Genomic DNA, 11,554 nt, shown 5'->3' with positions numbered 1-11,554 from the left:
GTAGAGGTCCCCCAGCGACAGCCATTGGGCCAAGTCACGGAGGTGGCTACAACCGACATACAAGGGGAACAAGAGCTGGTCCTCAACAGTGTGGCGCCGGATGTCATTGAAGTGGCGGTAAGAAGGGTAGGGATCACAGAGGTCATCGATGAAAATGAATTGCATCCTGCAATGAGCTTACAGGGAGATGAGCTGACTCCTGATCAACAAGGGAAGATGAACAGCGTTCTCCAGAAGTGGAAAAAGGTGTTTGCAAGCCATGAGGAAGACTTTGGCTGCACTGGCGTTGTTAAGCACCAAATCCCAACATGTTCAGCACCCCCAAGTCGTGAGAAGTACCGGCCTGTCCCTCCCAGCCTGAATGCTGAACTACAGACCTTACTGCAGAACATGCTGGACAGCGGTGTAGTGAGAGAGAGTGCGAGCCCCTGGGCAGCCCCTATTGTACTGGTCAAAAAGAAGAATGGAAGCTGGCGTTTCTGTGTGGACTACAGGAAACTGAATGCACTCACCCACAAGGACGCCTACCCCCTACCCCGCATTGAGAATTCACTGACCGGGCTGAAAGCTGCCAAATGGTATTCCACGCTGGACCTGGCAAGTGGCTATTGGCAGGTGGAAATGGAACCCTCTGACAGGGAGAAGACTGCCTTTACGACGCCATTTGGTCTGTATGAATTCAAACGGATGCCCTTTGGCTTTTGTAATGCCCCAGCCACATATCAAAGACTGATGCAACGCTGCTTGGGAAATCTAGTAAACGACTCCTTGTTGATTTATCTGGATGACATTGTTGTGTTTTCTCTTGATTTTAACAGTCATGTACAACACCTGGAAGAAGTGTTTCAGCGGCTGCATCAGCATGGACTAAAATTGCAGCTGAAAAAGTGCCACCTGTTCCAGCGAGAGGTGATGTATCTGGGACATGTAATCAGTGAGGAAGGGGTGGCTACAGACCCAGCTAAGACTGCAGCAGTCAGAGACTGGCCAGTACCCCACACAGTGAAGCAGGTAAAATCCTTCCTTGGCTTTGCTGGTTACTACCGCCGTTTCATACCTGCTTTTTCTAAGATTGCAACACCTCTGAATACCCTGACGCATGGTAGCAACACACATGCAAAGAAGAATGTCCCAGTCAGCTGGTCCCCCGAGTGCCAGCAAGCTTTTGACCAGCTAAACCAAGCTTTGTTGAATGCCCCTATCCTGGCATATGCTGACTTCTCCCAACCTTTTAGGTTATACACTGATGCCAGCTTTGAAGGACTGGGAGCGGTGCTTGCACAGGTACAAGGAGGAAAAGAGAGGGTAATTGCCTATGCTAGCCGCAGCCTCCAACCAGCTGAGCGCAACGACCAGAACTACAGCTCCTTCAAGTTGGAACTGTTGGGCTTGAAATGGGCAGTCACAGAAAAGTTCAAAGACTATCTCTATGGTGCTGAGTTTGTTATCTTTTCAGATAATAACCCATTGGTCGACCTTGAGACGGCCCGGCTTGGAGCAGTGGAACAGAGATGGGCGGCCCAACTGGCGAACTTCAAGTATACCATCAAATACCGTCCAGGTAAACAAAATGGAAATACTGATGCCTTGTCCAGATTGCCTGAGCAGGAAAAGGATATGGTGGCCTTGCATTCTGACCTAGTCACAGTTGAAGGAGATGGGACATGGAAGGAACGCCAAACCAGGGACAGAGAGCTCTCTCAAATGATACAATGGAAGGAACAGCAGTTGCCCAAGCCCGATGTTGGTGAGTCCTTTTCCCCTTACACAAAAGGTCTACTGAGAGAGTGGGACAAAATTGTAATTCAAAATGGTGTACTGGGGAGATTGTGGATCCAGATGGGTTCTGGACTTGAGGCTTTCCAAGTTATTGTTCCAAAACAGGAAACGAAGGATGTGTGGAGAACATATTATCAGACAATGGGCCACCCTAGCAGCGAAAAGACTACGACAACTTTGCAGCAGCGCTGCTACTGGCCCAGAATGACTCAAGATATAAAGGAGTGGACCGAGGCCTGCTTACAATGCGTGTGTGCTAAAGCTGAACCTCAAGTAAGGGCCCCTCTATTACCCATCGCTACATCATATCCTTTTGAAGTGGTTGGAGTAGATTATCTCTCTTTGGGACGCCAAGATGACAGGTACCCCTATATTCTGGTGATAACCGACTTGTTCTCAAAGTATGCTTTTGCAGTCCCTACCAAAGACCAGTCTGCAAACACAACAGTACAAGCCCTGTACAGCGGGCTCATCCAGACCTTCGGCTGCCCAGAGCGTATTCTAACCGACCGAGGGCGTGCTTTTGAATCCGCTATAATGAGTGAGCTATGCAAGCTTTATGGATGTCAAAAGAGCCGCACAACGGCATACCATCCTCAGGGGAACGGAGCATGTGATAGATTCAACCAGACATTGTTAAAACTGTTAAGTTCCTTAGCAGAGATCGACCAGGCACAGTGGCCGCACCGGCTGCCACCCCTCATCCAGGCCTACAATAACATCTCCCACAGCACCACAGGGATGACCCCACACTATGTTGTGTTTGGGAGACATGCCAGACTACCAGTAGACTGGGCAACCGGTCTTAGCCCCACGGTAGAGTTTCACACTCTACCGGGCTGGGTAAAGCAGCACCAAAAAGCACTAAGCCACGCATACCAGACGGTAAAGCAGCAGTCCCAGCACCAACAAGAAAGAGACCAGACCCGTTATAACCTACGAGCTAAGATAGCACCCCTACTCCCTGGTGAATTGGTCCTAATTCGAAATTTCCATAGGAGGGCGAGAGGAAAGTTGACACCAACGTGGACCCCAGAACCATTTGTCGTGGTGAGCCAGCTGCGGGAGGGCCACCCAGTGTATGTCGTTCGACCAGAGGATAAGGAGGCACCTACACGCACAGTACATCGTAATAACCTCCGGCCATGCCCTCTGAACATGCTGCAGGAAACCAGGGAGAAAACAGAAGAACCAAGCCCCCTGGCAATGGACCAGCCAAATCACCCTCCCCCTCCTACTTAGTGGCTTCCGGGGTTGATCATGAATCCTATCAAGCAAGCAGAACCTGAAAGGGACTCAGCACAGGCTGATCCACCTGACCCTCCAGCAGCACCAGTAGCCCTCAATAATGAACCAGGACAGCACAACCGAAGCCCCCGTCACTCACAGCGAGCACATTTTGGGCTTCCTCCAGCCAGGTATAGCAGCTAGTTGGTCGGGACGACCATTGTTAAAGAGGGGGAGAAATGTCGGAGTGGCAGTATTCTATTGGCCTGAAATCCCCAAATGTGCATGTTTTTAATTATTTATTCAAGTTTGGTTTTAATCAACATTATTCTAAGGTGTGATTTTATAACAATCATTGCATGATGTTTTACTTGTGTTGTGTGGTCTTTAATGGAGTGATTATTGCATGATTTTATCTGTGAATCTTGTTTGTATTTATTGGGATTGACATTTATTGGCATTATCGAAACCGGCTGCGTCTGATTGGACAAACCCCCATGGCGCATCATTGGCCGATAGTGCACGGCATTTTGCTTTTAAGCAATCAGACACAGCTGAGAAGGGAGGAAAAAGACAGGAAGAGGTGCAAGGAAAGGAACGAATGGGAGAACGGAGAAACGAAGGAAGAGAAAGATAAAGGAAACCAGGAAGCAGAGGAAAGACGGCAGAGACGCTGGGAGCAATCGGGCCGGAGGAGACCACTTCCAACGCTTGAAAACAGCTAAGTAAAGGGAAGTCACCCTGCAAACCCAGCTGTTTGTCTTTGGTGTTATTACCGTTGAGCGACTGTGTCTGCGCCACTTAGGGCTTTTTTCTCTCTCTCACCCCCGCCGCATCAGTGTTGCAGAGTCAAGGAGTGACGAGAGGCGGAGCCTAGGAGAGACGCCGAGGAGGACGAGGCAGCGAGTCCTGACGAATTGACTCGGTGACAAGCCCTTCCCCCCGTGTGGAATATTACTGGACTCTGCCATTGACAGTATTTTTAAAGACAATACTTCTGCTTGGTCTCGGTTCCAACCAGTTTTACCTGGGAGTGTTATCTTAGCTATTTTAACTAGTATTGTCTACCTTTGTATTATTACCTTGTTGTTTTTAACCATTTTTATAGATCTATTTTAGTATATAAACTGTAATTTATTGAGTAGGCTATAATAAATTACCAATAATCTGTCTTGTGGTACTCTATTCTTTGATGGTGGAAATTAGTTGCTGGTATATAAAAAAAGGAACCTCACACTTGCGTGTGTGTGTGTGTGTGTGTGTGTGTGTGTGTGTGTGAAAAAAAAAAGCAGCGCTGTCTGCTTATTTGCAATGTAGGCTAGGCCTAATCAGAATAATGTCAAGTCCAGATTCAATGTTGTTTGCTGTTGGCTATATTTTTCGTTTCGATTATTTAATAAGTTAATTTCAGGACAACTTTGGGAATTGTGTTTGTTTGTCAAGTTTTAAATAGATTTTGAAAGGGGAGAGAGGGAGAGAGGGAGAGAGAGAGAGAGAGAGAGATCTGCTTAGTTGCAATACTGTAGCTCAAGCATTTATGCAATTTAGGCCTATAAATTGTTTATGTAACTTATGTGCCAGCGTCTCCATGGTTTTGAGTCTGTGTGTGTGTTGAGCGCAGTGCCATCTGCTTTTTGCAGTACAGTAACTAAAGTAGGACTAAGCATACCGGTAGTTTCTGTGGACCTGTCTGCCCGAGTGCACTGCGCGCGTGCGCACTTGTGTGGCATTGTTTGGGATGACCTAATTAAAATAGCGTCCCCCCAGTAAAAGAATCCCCACTACACCACTGTAACAGTTGTGTTAATCTCTTCAACCAACATTGGCTATCTACCAAGTTGATGGCTGATTGCAGTATTGTTCTTAGCACAACACACAGTGTGACACATTATAAGGCTCAATGTAGATACTGTATGTCAAAAAGTCCCTAAAAAAATCAAGCAAGCAAGTCGCAGACAGTCACAATGCCCTTCTTTGAACCAGATTGAAGTTCAATCCTCTGCGAAATTAAAACAGAAAAACAATTATTTAAGATTGTTAGCACAGGAGGAAGGGGGTTTTCCTTTACAAAGATTGAAGGACAAATTATTGCACGTCTCTTTTCACAGTCACATCATAATTTGCAGCTCTTCTAGCCAATCTACCCAGTACGAAGTCCGTCATAATTTTTGTGTGCCCATATTAGGGGATGACGTGTATGTCTTTGTCCTGAATTGACGGTTCCCAGCAGTACTCAGGGGAAAGTAACCTGCTTGGTTTGTTGATCCAAAAGTATTTGTTAAGATGACTCATCGTGCCACAAAGCCTCCACATTGTTCAGTTTGTCCTCCATGATATTTAAAAAGCAGTAATCTGTCAAATTCTTCACATTTTCCAACAAGCCTCCAAAGACAGCAGCATGGTAGTAGTAATCTCTGGTTTCCATGAAGGCTTTGGATCTGGGGTTGAATTATTTGGCGCTTTGTAATACCCTGCGTGTAACAAAGCCACAGAATCCCCCAGAGCCTCTGAGCCAAATCTTCCTTTAAACTCCTGATCCACATCAAAGCAGAATACATATTTGCAGTGGTGATGAATCTCTGATTCTATGGCGTCTGATATAGTTTTCATGCGCATCATAGAAATGTCCTGCCACCTGGAGTGCTTTTCCACCGGGATAACCTTCAATGTTAGGAGCAAGCTCAATGCTTGGTACTTTCTCTGGTAAATCCGTAAACACGTAATATTTCCCCTTTAATCCCAACATAAAATGTTGTTCTACAGAGGTAAGGAAGGTCCTCAGGTAGGCATCCAGGTGCCTTGAGTAGGGATAGAGGAACACAAAAACTATTTCTTATGATTATAAGCACACACAAAACATGCATATGTTATTGATTTAGTTATTTGGGTGGGCTACTTTATGCATTCACTTTTGATGACCTTAGTTTTTACACTGCATTCTGAACCCAATCTCAGTTGTCTTGTCTATACTTCTACAGACACAATCTTATATCTTTCAAGGGGATTCAGGGTGTATTCATGTGTTCAAAATACCAAAACGTTTGGCAAAGTGCTACCAACTTCAGACTGAACTGGTGTGAAATCACTGGTGTCCTCACAGTGTTTTTATGGACAAACAAACCTTCCCACAGCGAACAAGGTGAGGGCCACAGACGTCTGATTTTGGATGTGCTTCTGGTCGTAAAGATTGGGGTCAAACATCTCCTCCCAGAGGAGCTTTCCAAGATGTACGTGTTTCAACCCCTTTTCTGGCTCTGAAGTAAAAAATAAAGATATTTGTATCATCTATTTGAGGAAATGTCATAATTGATAATAATACGCAAGTAATTCATCTTAAAGCAAATGTTTGCATTTATGCCATTGTTTCCCTTTCAAACAGGTGTGTCTGAAAAGAACACTTAAGTCTTTTTTCACATGAGGGTTCAGAAAATCGTATTGGTTTAATGATAATTGGTTTAGGAGTTGGTAATAAATATGACATAGGCCTACATTAAAAAAGATAATATCTGCATCTTTTACATGGGTGTTGAATTCAGCGTCACTACTCTCCTATTCAGATTATTGAAACTATATGAGTGAGGCATATATTTTGTCGACATTCTTTTAAACCTGATGGCTATTCTTTTACATTAAAATTGGGTCACATGTTTTTTTTTTAATGCCCTTTAAATATAGAACTTGATATTGAGTATGCAAAGGGTACGGTCTCTTACCCAAAGTTAAGCGTGTCGTCTGAATTCATGATCTGTGTCGGTTCTCTGTTATTCGTCACCGGCAGATTTTCCACAGGAAAGAGGCTCTTTAAATACCTAATGTTGTAACCATAATTAGACAGGAAGAAAAACATTTCAAGTGACTTTTGCAAAATATTTACTGGGTTTATAATTCTCCAAGAACAATAATGATGCTTTGGTACTCACCTTGAATATAAGAAAGTGCAGCTGACAACAAGCACCACAAGACAACAAAATATTCCAGCACTCGTTTTCTTGAGCTCACTAAAATGATGCAAAATAAATGAAAAAAAAGAATAAACGAAAACATTATAGATCATTTTAGACAAGTTACCAGGGGGCTATATAAAGATGGACAAACTGTATAGGGGAGAAAGTGGCAGAAGACAATGGTGAAAGTCAAGTTATGTTGTATCAGCGATTAAAGTCTATGATTTTGTTAATATACCTTAACTGAAAGACATTGACATTAACTATGTTGTTTTAACATGCTAACATTCTGTGTTTTATAGGACTACTTTATAGCTTTTATCATCCCCTTGTATAATTTTCCAATTCAAACAGAAAAGGGGATATAGTATCCCAAGTGCTATCAGAATGATAGATGCAATGACTCAAACTCTTAATTTGATAAACCCTGCTCAGAAAAAAAGACCAACATAACTTTTCATAATCCTCAGACCTTATAATTGATCATTTTACAGAGGGAAATATAAATAAGATATGTTCTTTATTTGTTTAGTGACTTACCAACATCAGATAACTGATTAGCTGAAAAACCTGGAAGATGAGGGAAAGGATACCTCATAGCTGCGAAGAAATACCTCTACTTTTGTCCAGGAACAAATTCAAAAGGTTAAGGTATCGGTTGGGCAGCATCCAAAAGAAAACAACAGTCAGTTACACAACCAGTATCAATGACCCACTCTATATCAATACTGATAACGTGATAACATATTACACAGTAAAAACTATAATGAACTTTGTTTCTTCCTCTTTTACGTTAATCATTTTCTAAACACTGTTGAGAATCAGTAGTCACAGTTCCTTTTTGCCATTTCTGACATGTATGGGTTCGGTTCACATGACATTTAATTATTGCACCTATTGAAAGTGCCACATTGCGCTGTGAGATTTAAGAATTAAGCGGCTACATGGCATGGAAACAATTAAATACCATTGTTAGAGGTTTTACAACAACATCTAATGCTTACATTCCAGAATTCTAAAACTCACAATAAAAAAGAGAGTAAATAAAGATATTTTTTTAATCATATGGATTCATTTTTACATAATGTGATGATAATTACATTCACATGCATTTGTAATCATTTTACTCCATGCCATGACGCTATTACAATGTAATACATGGAGGAAAGATCTCAAACTACCAGGCGATAACCTGCCTCTGCACAACACGGAAGCTCCTGTCTCACATCATTAGAACATAGGTAAGCAGATGATAGGTTTCTATGCATAACTCCAATATCTTATGTATGGTAAAACAAAGAAGATCAAGCTCCACTTTTGTGGAATCAGCTTCGAGTTTGTGTTCGGGCGGCAGACACCCTATCCGTTTTTAAGAGTGCGCTTAAGACCTTCCTTTTTGATAAAGCTTATAGTTAGGGCTGATTAGATTCAGCCCCTAGTTTTGCTGATATAGGCTTAGTTTGTCGGGGGACATCTTACTTCTTCCTTCTCTCTGTCTATACCTGTGTACTCTCATGTTCCGATTAACCCAGCTTCCCCAAATGTCTTTCTTTTTGGTGTCTATATACGCCGGGATCCGGAGTCATGGATGATCCTGCGGTCCTGTGTCATGGATCGCGAGTCCTGGATCTTGAGTCGTGGCTGTGGTCCTGGATCATAAGTCCTGGATGGATATCCTCGTGGATTCATCTTCCTATTATACACACATGCATTTCCAAACATTTGGACTACCTATGTTGCAAATGTATTATCTTTTCAATTTACACACGGCATCTATTGCACGTCTGTCCGTCCTGGGAGAGGGATCCCTCCTCTGTTGCTCTCCCTGAGGTTTCTCCCATTTTTCCCTTTAAACTATGGGTTTTCTCTGGAGGTTTTTCCTTGTACGATGTGAGGGTCTAAGGACAGAGGGTGTCGTATTGTCATACTGATATTCTGTACAAACTGTGAAGTCCACTGAGACAAATGTAACATTTGTGATATTGGGCTATATAAATAAACATTGATTGATTGATTGAGATGCGGGTCGGATCGCGGGTGTTGCATAATAAATATATAAAAATGATAATAATTTAATGTAATGTTTAAATCCTATAACCTCTCCCCCGCGGGCCGGCATATCACCTCTGACCACTCTCCCCCGCGGGCCCGCTTATAATCATAACATCTGCACCGCCAGTCTGCTGCTGAGCGCGTCACATTCAAAATGACTGAGCCGGTGAAGGCGAAGCTCTCTAGCGGAGAACAGTATTGCAGAAAACTCTTCATCAAGAGCGAAATCCATTGTCTGGGAGCCTTTTGGACTCATGGAGAACATAATCAGGGCTTTAATTGTGAAAAATAGTTTGGGGGTGCAGGTGCTAGTGGAGCCTCGCAGATGTCCCCCCTCAGTGTCAGTGTTGGGCAAGTTACTTCCAAAATGTAATATATTACATATTAATTATTACTCTCTTTTGAAAGTAATACGTTACATTACAATATTACTGTCTCTGAAATGTAATGAGTTACACTACTTTTTTAGTTACTTTCACCCAAAAAATCGCATGAGAATGGCTAGGTATTTTAAATGCTAAAGTAGTTTAATGCAGCTCATTATACATCCAGTGAACGGCGATGTGGTATAGCATAACAACTGTGTAGGCCCTTAAGGCTACAACTAACAACTTGTATTACACGGCTTAGTTGAATACTCGATTCTCATTGTAAATTCTTAACATGTGATACGTTGTTAATACAGTACAGACCACTGTCAAGGACTATAATGAAGGTTGCTAAGGAGGATCAAGAAAGAAAAAGGAAAAGAGGTTAAAAGACGGAGCGCTGGACGTCAGATAAATCACCAGAAGAAGGCAGACAGGAAGTGAACAATCACAGGGCACGGAATGGGCTCTGTAGTTTGTTTAGTATACAGGCCCGGTTCCAGAACAAAATGACTCCGGGTGCATCTGAGATTAAAGGGGGCGCAGCAGTAGTAGGTTTGCATGAGTGTCCGGCAACAGCAATGAAAAATAGTATTGATGGTCCCCAATGAACAGATTATGGCATTTGTTATGTTTTGAAACCAAGCAAGTGAGAACATTTCAAGTGAGTTAAAAGTGCAATCCTGATATATTTTTATATAGTCCAAAGTGGACTATGGCAAAGAAAAGCACAAAAGCTTCAAAATTGTACTGATAAAACAAATGAGAACATATTGTAAATCAAGGCAAATATTATTTAAACCAGCTCATGGTTTGAAATGGCAAACATTGAAAAGCAAAAGTATTATTAAAACCATGTATACCTACTAAATCATCACTTTGGTCCCATCATATACGCTGGGAAGAGAACATTTACTGTCCTTGAAAACTGGTATCACATCATCATGTGAGGTTGACTTTGTGACCTGGAGAACATTTCAGCTGGCTGCAACATTAGCTTGTTGATAAGCTTGGGATTTGAGATAGTTCTCATTCATAACACTCCGTTCGAGGTCTCACGATGGGATGCGCCTCCCCGCGAATGCCTCAGAAGCATCAATCTCATTACGCCAATCCTGATTGGCTGGTGATCTTGACGACCACGTCAGGGAATCCGCCCACCCTTTAAGTAGCTTGCGCTACGACGCAGCGTCATTCAAACACCTCTTCTCGCTTCGGAGCACATCTCTAAATTGGACTGAACCACTCTAAGCTAACTTTCGGTCGCGGGACGCTTGCCGGCTACACTTGCTTCGCATAAGATTAGAATATTAACACACCAGTTAATACTCAATTCTGCCCCGCCGTTTTGTCAATGGTAAGGTTTTGATTATTGAACAGTAACATGCAGTTATTGTTGCTTTGCAGATTCAAATATTAACACACCAGTTAATACTCGATTCTGCCCCGCCGTTTTTTAACGGTAAGGGTTTTTGATATATTGAACAGGAACATACCAGTTGTTGTTCCGTCCCTCCAAGTCGGCACTCCAGCTATCCAGGATGGACCCTTCTCTTCCTCACACCAGAGTAGACGGAGGCTCTGAGGCTCGACTTTGCGGCTGCGGGTATAAAATATCGAGCACGGACTCACACCACGTCTGCTCGTCCTGCCTTGGGCTGGAACATGCCCGGAAGGCTATCGACGCCCCCGGTTCGTGCGGACACTGTGCCTGCTTCACCATCAAGAGCCTCCGTCGACGGCTAGCGCGCCAAGCTAGCCTGTCGGGAGGAGATCCTTTCATGTCTGGTGATATGCCGGCCAGCAACCGAGACATGGAGGTAGCCGCCACGGAGGCTGAGCCTTGCGCTGAGGCTAGCTGGGGCTCCCAGCTGGACCTCATCGTGGTTCCGCTCGCGGAGGATGTCCTGGAGTTGGATTATATAGAGGAAAACGAAGAGGGTGCCTCTGAGTTTCTCTTATCCGACTCAGACGAAGACGAGGATGATACTTTCGTCTCATCCGCTCAGGCTGCCAAGCCTCATGCTGTGTCTGCTCCTCCGGGCGAAAGCATGCCAGCTTCGCCCCGTCTCAGCATGGACTTGCAAACCGTGTGTAAACGCGCTGCGTCCAGGCTGGACATCCCCTGGCCTGAAGTAGCAAAGGAGACCACCAGGTCTCGTTACGAGGGGAAGAATTTGCCCC

General features: G+C 43.8%; 1 pseudogene across 1 annotated transcript; it reads right to left on the bottom strand.

Moving 5' to 3' along the window:
- Positions 1 to 5,146: 5,146 nt before the first annotated feature.
- On the bottom strand, positions 5,147 to 8,086 carry LOC307029223 (alpha-1,3-galactosyltransferase 2-like; annotated as a pseudogene). Its single transcript, XR_013810606.1, has 5 exons — positions 7,491 to 8,086; positions 6,927 to 7,004; positions 6,720 to 6,815; positions 6,128 to 6,260; positions 5,147 to 5,804 (listed from the first exon to the last, which is right to left on the bottom strand). The product of XR_013810606.1 is annotated as an alpha-1,3-galactosyltransferase 2-like (transcript).
- Between the last annotated feature and the right edge of the window lie 3,468 nt (positions 8,087 to 11,554).

Source organism: Notothenia rossii (assembly GCF_949606895.1).
Source record: "Notothenia rossii genome assembly, chromosome: 2".
Taxonomy (NCBI): Eukaryota; Metazoa; Chordata; class Actinopteri; order Perciformes; family Nototheniidae; genus Notothenia; species Notothenia rossii.
The sequence above is the reverse complement of the archived record's forward strand: the minus strand, read 5'-3'. Positions and strand labels throughout refer to the sequence as shown.